A 10,306-nucleotide genomic window follows, 5' to 3' on the forward strand; every position below is an offset into this window, starting at 1 on the left:
GCATGATGAATTTTCCCTCCTCTTTTTCTTAAAAAAAAAAAAAAAAAAAAAAAAAATTGACTCCCATCTCCTCTCATTACCACTCCATTTCATTTGCCTGTTTCCTTTTACACATTTTCTCAGTCTTTACCTTGTTTTTCTCCATTTCAGGCTTTGGTTCTCACCATTCCACCCAAACTGCCTTGAATGTCACTGATGACTCCACATTGCAAAGCCAGCCATTCGTTCTCAGTCCTCATCTTACTTGATCTAATTATCAGTAGCATTGATCTGTCAGTGAATACATATAGCATTGTTACCAGAAAATAATAAGATCTTAAGGAAGCAGAATATGTTTTCAATACTTAGGTGTAAGAAAAATCTAGTCTGGAGCTCAAGCTTAGCTGAATTTTGTCTGTTATGGGCTTTCATGGGTAACTCAGGAAGTTTGAATGCTTCACTTGAGAACTAATTAGATTATATATGATTAAAAAGCAACTGAATTCTCAATCACCTATATATTTCTAAGTTCTTTGGTAAAAAAATGAATAGATCTTTATACTTTTAGTATATGGTTTCTAATACCATTTTGTTATCAAGGATTTGGGATGTTTTATCAGAATTTAGTTCCAGAAGCTCTCTCTTTAAGAGCTATAAATTAGGAAGCAGATAGCATGGTCGAGAGCACAAGTTTTAGGACCAAGAGCAACCTGGCTTGAATTCTGGCTGTGATGCCAGTAAGTACATGACTATGAGCAAGTTAATGAACCCTTCTTATCCACAGTTTGTCATTTATAGACGTGAAATAATAGTAGCTGTGACGTTTATGAGGATTAATTGAGGTGATAGACCTGGCCATTAGCAACATTCAGTAACTATTAATCTTTTAACTAATTGTATCTTGTTCAGTATTATAAGCTTGAGATACTAGTAGTAAATAATTTTACAATTTTTATTATAGATATTATCATATATATAGTAAATTTCTAAAAATTATATATTTTAATGGAAGAGAGAATGACTAGGATACATGAGCTGCTCTATAATGTGACCCAACAAATCACTTTTTGCATTTTTTGAGCTTTTAGGTAATCTCTACATCTTAGTGAAGTGGACAAAATGAAATGAGATAATGTAGCTTTTTCAGTACTTGTAAATATAAAGCACTAATGCAAAGTTAGGAAGTAGAACTTCATACTGAGGGGAATTTCACCATGACTTCCAGCCATGATGTAGTAACAGAAACTGGACTTATTCTCCTACCTTGAACAGCGCCCTCTCCCGCAAAAAAACAAACAAACAAACAAAAAAACCCTCCATAAAATATATGAAACAAGGGTTTTCAATCATCAGACTACAAGCAGCCTAAGAAGTGAACCTTGAGAAAAGGGAAGCAAATGATGTGCCCAAGGCCACAATGTAAGAAGGGGAACCAGACACAGCTCGCTGGTCACCCTGGAGTGAGGTGGTAGAGTTGGGAATTCAGGGAGGCTGAGGCAGCTAAAATTTCTAAGAGTACCAGAGAAGAGAGAGTTGCACATAAAGAACACTGGATAGCCTCAGAGGGTTCCACTAGTGTCTTCAGCTGAATGCTGAACTACCCCACGCTGGGAAAAAAACCGCTGGGAAGGAAAAGGTAACTCACATGGGGCTGGGAAGTATGGGTCCCCCACCTTTCAAAGTAGAAAAACCCGGTAATACAAGTGGCATTAAGTGGAGTACTCAAAAGGGTGTTGCCTTAGTTGTGAGGCAGAATTAGTCCTAGGCTAAAGGTTGCCCTGATCCTTTCAAAAGAATCTTAAAAGTAAGCCATTAGAGATCATGTAACTTTTTTTCGAAAGGCCAAAGGGAAACTTTTGTAGGCTTTGCAGGCCATATGATCTCTGTTTCAGCTACAACGCTCTGCCATTGTAATGTTCCAGCAGCCATAGATAATATGTAAATTAATGTGATGGCTGTATTCCAATAAAACTTTATTTATAGAAATAGGCTGTGGGCTAGATTTGACCTGTGGGCAATAGTTTGCAGACTCCTGGTTAAATGAATCAAATTATTTCTAGTAGCTTAACTCCATTCCAGAACAAAGCTCAAGAATATTTAAAGAAATACAAAATTTCCAGCACCTAACAAGGTAAAGTGTACAGTGCCTTAGTGTTCAATCAAAATTTACCAGATATACAAAGAAACAGTAAAATGCAATACTGAAGAGGAAAAAAAATCAATAGAAATAGACTCAGAAATGATATAAATTTAATAAACAAAGATATTAATAAACAGATTTAATGCAGATTTTATTTAAATAATAAGAAATTAATAAACATTTACTAAACAAAGATATTGAAACAATTATTATAACTATTCCATAATGTTCAAGATAGTAAAGGAGAGCATGAAGTTAGTTTAAGGAGAGACACGAAAGCTATAAAAAGATCCAAATGGTCTTCTACAAACAACATAGACATCTGAGATGAAAAACACACTGGATAGGATTAACAGTAGTCTATAGACATTGCAGGAAGAAAGATTTCATGGACTTGAAGACACAGCAATATAAATTATACAAAATAAAACACACACACAAAACTGGATAAACAAAATAGCCTATCAGTGAGCTGTAGGATAACTTCTATCAGCCAAATATGTGTATAATTGGAGTCTTCAGAGGACTAAAAGAACAGAAAAACATTTAAAGAAATGATTTCTGAAAGTTTGCTAAATTTGATGACCCCAATAAGTCCACATATCTCAGAAGCTCAATAAATATCTAGCAAGTACAAAAAGAATGAAGACAATTACACTAAGGCACACCATAATCAAATAGTTTAAAACCAACAATAGAAAGATTTTAAAGCAGAGAACAAAGACACTATAAATTTTGAGGAACAAAGAATGACATCAGACTTTTCATCAAAAGCAATGCAAGCCTTAAGACAGTGGAGCAACATCTTTAAAGTAATAAAAGGAAAAAAATGGTCAACCTAGTATCTGTAGATAATAAAATATATATTTCACAAAAAGATAGTAAAATAAAGACTTTTTCAAACTTACCAAAACAGAAAGACTATATCAGTATTAGACTCACACTACAGAAAATGTTAAATGAAGCCTTTAGGAAGAAGGAAAATAATACCAGATGAAAATAAAGAGCACCAGAAACAGTAGCCATCTAGGTAAGTGTACATGATTTTTTCAATTTAAATTTTTTAAAAAATATATTGTTTAAACAAAAATAGTAACAATGGAGTTAGGGTTTATAATGTGAAATGTATGACAATAATTGTATCAAAGTCGGGAGGGGAAAAATTAAAATATAAAATCATAAAAATTTTATACTGTATGTTAAGAGGTATAATATCCCTTGAAGGTACATTATAATAAAGGATATAATTATAAACACTAAATCAACATCAAAACAAATATTTATAAGCCAAAGGAGATTAAATTGGGAAAAAATCAGTCCAAAAGAAGACAAGAAGGAAAAAAAAGGAAAAGGGGAGCAGAGAACAGATGGGACAAATACAAAACAAATAGCAAGATGCTACATTTCAGCTTAACCATATCAATAATCACATTAATTATAAATGGTCTAAATACTCTAGTTAAAAGACAAAGACTGTCCGAGTAGTTTTTTTTCTTAAAAAAACAACTATATGCTGCCTGCAAAAATAAATGCACTTCACATTTCACACACATAAAGACACAAATAGTAGATTAGAAGCTAAAGGATGGCAAACAATATATATTTAAGCACTAATTTGGAAAAAAGCCTGGAGTGGCTATATTAATATTAGACAAAGTATAAAGTAGAAATTAGAGCAAAGAATATTGTCAGGAATAAAGATTCTTTTATAATGATAAGGTGGTAAATTCATCAAGAGGACAGAATCTTAAATGTTCATGCATCTAATAATAGAGATTCAGTATACACAAGGAGAAATAGATAAATTTACTAATATAAAAAATAAAGGGAGATTCATTTCCCAAATTTGCAAATCAAAAGCATTGAAGGAGAACTAAATCACTGAATGACATTCAGAATCCAGATAAAAATCTCATCAAGCTCAGACAATCAATGTTCTAGAGGTGCTTCCTGTACTTGGTTAAGGTTAGATAAATGTCACCTCTCCAAAGCCTTTTCTGGCTCTCTCAGACTTAGGGCCTCTGTCTGTTTTCCCACATTGTACTGTATCCTCTGTATGACACCATCTATTGATAGGGTGTTATGAACAGTGAGACAAGTAAAAAAATAAGGTTTGCCATTTACCACTGGCAGCCTTTTCTTGTGCTAAAAATTAATCCATTTTCTCCTAGTCAGTAGGGTGAGGGTCAAATGAAGTAAGATACGTAGTAGTAGATTCTTTGAAACTTTAAAGTACTAGCCATATATAACAAATATTCCTAGTATGTATTTTTCTCTTCATGTGGCAGCGGTCTGTGGATTTCTGCCTAGCACCAATACATTTCTACTTAAAATAGTTAAATGTCAGGAAGCAAACCCGATTGTACAGAAAAGCCACATTGCTGCTTTAGAGGAACCAGGACTTTTCCTCAGTTAGCTGTTTAAAAGACAATTCAGTTAGTGTTTCTATTTTGTGTAGTAGCTTATCTTTTATGACAGTTTGACCTTGGTTTATTAGTGTACCCCGTAAAATCTTAGACTTGACTGCAGAATTTTTAGTGCTAGAGAGAAGCATGTAATTTAGAGGCTGAAAATTAAATTTTATGTCTTTATTGAAAAGCACTTTACTCATTTTAACAAACTGACATTGGTTTGATTTTCAACATCGATGATAATAGCTACCATTATTGAGCATTTATTATATGCTGACACTCCTCCAGGTGCTTTATGCAGGTTATCTAATTCGATCCTTCATAAACCTTATGAGAAAAGGTATTATTATTGCTATTTTACAGACAAGGAAACCGAGGTTCTGAAAATATTGTTAATTGTTTAATTCACAAAACTACTAAAAGGTGACACTAAATTTTAAATATGGATCTGTCTGATACCAGAGTCTCTACACTATCTCCTTGGATGATTGCTACAATGCACAGGATTTAGAAACAGATTATGATTACTTATTTAAAATAGCTCTAATGAGAGAACTTCAGTGAATAATTATATGCATAAATGGTAGCTAGGTACAATGGAAACAGCTTAAGATTTAGAAACGTTACTTAAAATCGTGACTGCTATTTATTAGTTCTGTGACTATGGCAAATCAATTTATTACCTCTCAAGCCTACTTTTTTTATTCAAAAATAGAAGTTAATTAAACCACCTATATCAGCTGGTAGTGGTGAAGATCAAATGAATGTTTCTAAGTTCTTTATGAATGCTTTTGAAAGGTATATAAATGAATCGATGAGTGTATTTTGTCATTTGTCATAGCCTTTCTTTAAGTAGTAAATTTTCTGAGTGCTTTTAAAAAATGATTTCTAGAAAATTAGTGAGTTTCTAGAGCAGCTCTCCTGGATTACAGAGTGACCTATTACATAAGGTGTTTCTACCCATAAGACCAGCTTTCTTTGATGAGATACATCGTTTTTGAGGAGTGGTTATTTCACAATATGTTGTAAAGGAATTCTTAATATTACTGTCCTCATTTTGGAAGAGTGGGTAGCCAGTGCCAGAGTCAGCTTTAAGGTTCCTACTATACTGTCCTATTGTGCCTACTAAGGCGACATTTCTGTGCAGTTGAGCGTTCTGTGTTTTCTAAACTCATTTCTGTCCCAACTTGAGAGTAAGTGGAAGTCTTCTCCTTGAGGGCTGTTCAGCACCCTCTAAAAAATGGTGTCTGTGGCAGCCAGATGGTGACTGGGTCCCCAGGTCGGTCCTGAAGCTCAAAAGATGGGCACACAGGGAGGTTGTGGTCTGCGTCAAGGAACGAGTTCTCCATACCTTTCATTCCAATATTGTTTATTTTCTTTTTGGTTTAGGAATTTTGAGACTTAACCCATCTATGCCCATGTTTACTCAGGATTAGTGACAGACATGGAGCACAATGAAATGAACACATTTTCTTACAGGTTTTCATGAAGGTTGTGTCAATGAAGCATTTCAGAATTCAGTGGAGACCTCAGAAACCTTTTAATTATCTGTGTTCAGTGTATGTAACCAATCAGGATTATCCATTTTCTTTCCAATAGTCCCTCCTCACTTCTCACCCCCGCAAACACACACACAGCTCATTCACACAGACTGTCATTTAGGAGCTTGGATTACCAGTTTGGGTGACTACCTAGCTCAAATCAAAAAGCTAACTGTTCTGTCTCTGTTCAAGGTTTCGTTTTAAAAACAGAATTTACGCAAACTGACTCTTTATTTAGGCCTAGCAGCCTTCGCTAGAGATCAGCCCCGAGGGGAGCCCTAGGCATCACAGGTCTAAATTCATCATACCTTGCAGTTTCCTGGGCATGAGCCAGTAAGGGCTACACCTATAGCCACATTCCTCTCATCAGCAGAACTAAGATTGAGAATGAAGCGTCCCCGTATTTTGGGTACGGTGACACGGAAGAAATTGCAGATGAAGTGGGACCATCTCTTGTGGGACTGCAGGATGGAAAAAGAAAGGGAGAGTAAGCAGGCGAGGTTTATTTATGGAATGTCAGGGGGCCGTTGAGGCTCAGCAGGCCCGAGGAGAGAAGGACTTCCCTCAGTGCTTGTTTTCTCCCTCTGACCTTGGATGAACTAGCGCGCAGTATATTATGCCGGGCGATTGTGCTGGTTTGTCATGGTTTGCATTCTGGACTGTCACTGGAATGTAGGAAACGGATGAATTTGAATTGAACCATGAGGTGGTCTCTGGGCCCTCTCCTTGTCTCAAGGAAACCTGTCGCTGTTTGTCTGGGCCTGGCCTAATGAAAGCAATGGAGATCTCTTTGTTGCAGCTGCTCCCTGGGAACTCGCTGAAATCAATGCCCTGTTTTCCTGAAGGAATGAATGGCTCTGCCTAACTAGCTTTGTGAAGCCGTGGGGGAATTCACTGCCTCTGTTTATTGACAGCTGAAAAGGAGCACATGGGGTGGAATGGACCTTCTTGTGAAAACCAGGCACAAGGAAAATTAGACCTCAATTTAACACAGAGGAATTTGGAAATTCACCCCAAAGGAGATGGTGGTTTCTCATGCTTACATTAGAATTACTCAAGTTTGGAGCTAGTGTGTAATGAACAATGGAGGTTCTGTCACAACTGTGTTATAAGTAGGAATATGGTATGCATAATAAATGATGTTAAGTAGAAGTTGATTCAACACCCTCCTTCTTTTTTTAAACACAGAAGTAGCGAAAGACAAATATTAACCATGATATAATCAGGCGATTCTTTTATTTTTGCCTTAAGAAAAAAGTGATATTTAAAACAGCATTATTAATATAATAATACTGTCTCTAGAGTGTGTCTTTCATTCACTTATATTTCAAAACATCTTTGAACTTTGTATCTAAGTTTCACAAGCGCTAGCGATTCATTCGTTCTGGGTTGTGTGTGTTGTGTAGGATTATTACGAAAATACATTTATTTTTAAAAACTTAAATTCTTGGAGTATTTTAATTGAAAGTCTGTATCAAACATAAATGAAACTGGCTAATAGGCCAATATAGCACTTGCAGTTAGAACAGTTCATAAATCTTAAAATTATTGCCTTTCTTTTGAGAATAGAGTAAGGGAAATGTCTTGAGTTTATCACAAGGAAACATCACCATACCTTCTTCTGTACCTCCCCTCACTTGCTCAGTTTCCAGGGAAGAATCTGTGGCTGCTTCTTTGGCCTTCAGCCCTTTGCGCACACCTCTCCCATTGCCCTGCAGATCTTTATTCAGGTGTATTCTTTTAGCTGGAAGTAAAGCAGCTGTGTCCTATTCATTTTTATATCTCCAAGTCTAGCAAAGCTCTTGGCTCGGTGATTGCGTGCTGAATGAACCGGGATTGATAGCTCCCCGTACATTACTTTGAATGTAGTCACTTATCCAGATTTCAACTGCAAGTACTACATTTTAGGAAAACCTGATTGATCTATTGTTACCTGATTGGTGCCATAGCTTTAAAAAAGTTTTTCTTCATGGAGAATTATTAAACAGTTTTTTGACTTGGTAATAAGTTTGCCAGGCAGTCTATCAGCCTCTGAACAAGAGGCATAAAAAGGGCATGACATTGTCTTTTTCAAAGCCAAGGTCTCTTCTCTGATATTCCTAAAAATAAATCTCAACACAGTGTTTAGATATTTTCAGTAAGAAGGTAAAATAGCTTTAATTTAGAGTTTTGTAGACTTTCAATTAACTAGATTTAGTGATTGGGATGGATAAAGCTTCTATTTTACATGATTTAATTCTATGTTATAATGTTAAATAATGCAAAAGAAAACACCATTTGACAATTTCTTGAACCAGATTTACCACCACTATATATTATGAAATTCTCATCAAAGGAAGCAAACAAATACTGTCACGTTTCAGTAAAAAGTATGAGATATTTTCATTCTAAATGATCATCTACTGTGATTTCATAGGACCCCTGGACAAACTCAATTTCTGAGCTAGTCTCAAGTTAAAATCTATTTATTTTTAAACCGCAGCTTTAAGTGGGAAAAATTTGTCAACATTCATTGGGAAAATAACATCTTAAAATTACAAGAGAAAATTTTAGAAAATGGCAGGGCTCGGGGGACAACAGTAAGTAAGCACACAAGTACAAGAACTTGATAATATTTTACTCTCCACATTATTTTTGTTTTATTTTTACCACCAAGATTATTTTTAAAGAAATCTATTTGGTTCCTGTTTTGATTAAAAATAGGGATGAAATTTAAAATACAGGTTTACAAATTTGTGAGTTGTAGTAGAAATACTGTAGAAGAATGGACATTTGCGTGGCTCATATAAATGTAGTAGATTCAGCAGGTTGCGATTCTGCTGAGATTTTAGATTTCTTACGAAACAGGAAAATCACCATGGCCTTGATCATTGATAAACTCTCGCCCCCATAAGTATTAACTTGTAGATAAGAAAGCAGTAAGCATAGCACTTAGTTTTTACAACTTGGCTGTTCAGTCCTCCCAGTTTCTGGAAGTAATTTCACGTGACATCATACCAAAGTAGGGAGGGGTGGAGGGTGGAAGGAAAAGTAAGAAATCAAACCGCATTTTTCCATTTGATGTTTCAGCTTTTAGAGGTGAGGCATATCTTTGTCTGCATTGATAGAAAGAACTACATACAGGCCAAGGAAGTGACTGCAGTTAAAAATTGTGTTCTTGCTATGTTTATAGAATCAGATAACTTCAACTACATGGTCTTCCATCAAAGAGACTTTTTCTCGGGACTGAAAAGACTTCTGTAGTATCCAAGAAGAATAAGTAATTTAAGAGTCAAGCCCTCAAAATGGGTTTGGGGATCAACGTATATTAGGTCTCTGTATTTGTGCACACATTTATTTCCATAAACATACTTTCTAGTAGAAAGACACCAGGTACTTCCCATCTATCCAGACTGACCAAAAAAAGCAGCCCCAGCAAAGGCTTTTCTAGCCATTGGAAGGGAGACATCCTCTTTACTGATTAGATCAAATTGCAAGAAAGACTATTCTGAAATATAAAATCATCGAAAATTAGCTTTATTGGCTGTGCTTACTTCTCATAAGTTTTGCTCTCTGGCTTCTCCTTTTAGTAGTAACCTTGTCTTTGAGGAAAAAAATGGAATAAAGCAAAGGCCTGTTTTGATTTTTTGTTGTTGTTTGTTTCTGTTTTTTTTGTTTTGTTTTGTTGTTTTTTTCATTTTTTGTTTTTTGTTTTTGCTTTTTAGTGGCCTTCCCTGACTCCTTAGAACTCCCCTCATTCCCACTTCACCCTCAGCCCTGCTCAGGTACTTGTTTCCTTTATCTGAAGAATCAGCTTCTTAATTGACACTATTTAAGAAGGTCTATCATCTGATTTCTGCCTGAGGCTCTGAGGTATTTTTACTTGACTTGAGGTCTCTGGAAAATAATTGCAAATATATGAGTGCTCCTTGCTTACCAGGTGGGGTGTTAAGCACTTTACTCAGATTAACTCATTGAATCCTCAAAAAGTTCTTGTAGGTACAATTATTGTCTCCTTTTTACAGGCGGGGAAGCTGAGACAGAGCGTAAACGAATTGCATGAGGTTTCTAAGTGGCTCTAGGTGGCATCTGGATTTGAATCTAGGCATTCTGGCCCCATAGTGCCTGCTCTTAACCACATCACTGTATTCTCTCTCAAAAACTAAAAATTCTTTAAGAACTTAAAGGTGTGCCTCTGGAATGTTGGAATATGCCACTATGGCATGTTGATGGAGAGAAATTTTTGATCCTGGCAT

General features: G+C 35.7%; 1 protein-coding gene across 26 annotated transcripts in view; it reads left to right on the plus strand.

Moving 5' to 3' along the window:
- Positions 1 to 10,306, plus strand: part of PLAGL1 (PLAG1 like zinc finger 1) — a 61,648-nt gene that overhangs the window by 23,543 nt on the left and 27,799 nt on the right. For 3 of the 26 annotated variants that reach the window (XM_025049262.1, XM_025049263.1, XM_025049259.1), the window contains one exon: positions 9,776 to 9,835. The exons of the other annotated variants lie outside the window; for them this stretch is intronic. The gene's annotated coding sequence lies outside the window, so the exon portion shown is untranslated. The remainder of the gene's footprint in view (positions 1 to 9,775; positions 9,836 to 10,306) is intronic. 26 annotated transcript variants of the gene reach the window in all.

Source organism: Pteropus alecto, unplaced genomic scaffold (assembly GCF_000325575.1).
Source record: "Pteropus alecto unplaced genomic scaffold, ASM32557v1 scaffold185, whole genome shotgun sequence".
Lineage (NCBI taxonomy): Eukaryota > Metazoa > Chordata > Mammalia > Chiroptera > Pteropodidae > Pteropus > Pteropus alecto.